The sequence below is a fragment of the Bison bison genome, unplaced genomic scaffold, assembly GCF_000754665.1.
Source record: "Bison bison bison isolate TAMUID 2011002044 unplaced genomic scaffold, Bison_UMD1.0 scf7180017847043, whole genome shotgun sequence".
NCBI lineage: Eukaryota > Metazoa > Chordata > Mammalia > Artiodactyla > Bovidae > Bison > Bison bison.
The window spans coordinates 2,430-2,638 of record NW_011477616.1 but is presented as its reverse complement, the minus strand read 5'-3'; positions in this window follow the sequence as shown (position 1 = coordinate 2,638).

Below are 209 nucleotides of genomic sequence, written 5' to 3'. Positions count from 1 at the left end.
CAGATGTATATTCTGCCCCATATCTTGAGCAAGCAGTGGCAGGGGTGAGAAAAGAAGGAGAGGCTGGGGTATGAGCCCCTGTGTGATTGCTCATGGCATCACAGAAGTGCTGACTGTCACAGGACAGCTCAGAGGGCAGTAAGATCACTTGGATGTGTGGGAGGAGAGTGGCTGGGGGGGGGGGGGGGGGGGGGGGGGGGGCCGGGGGG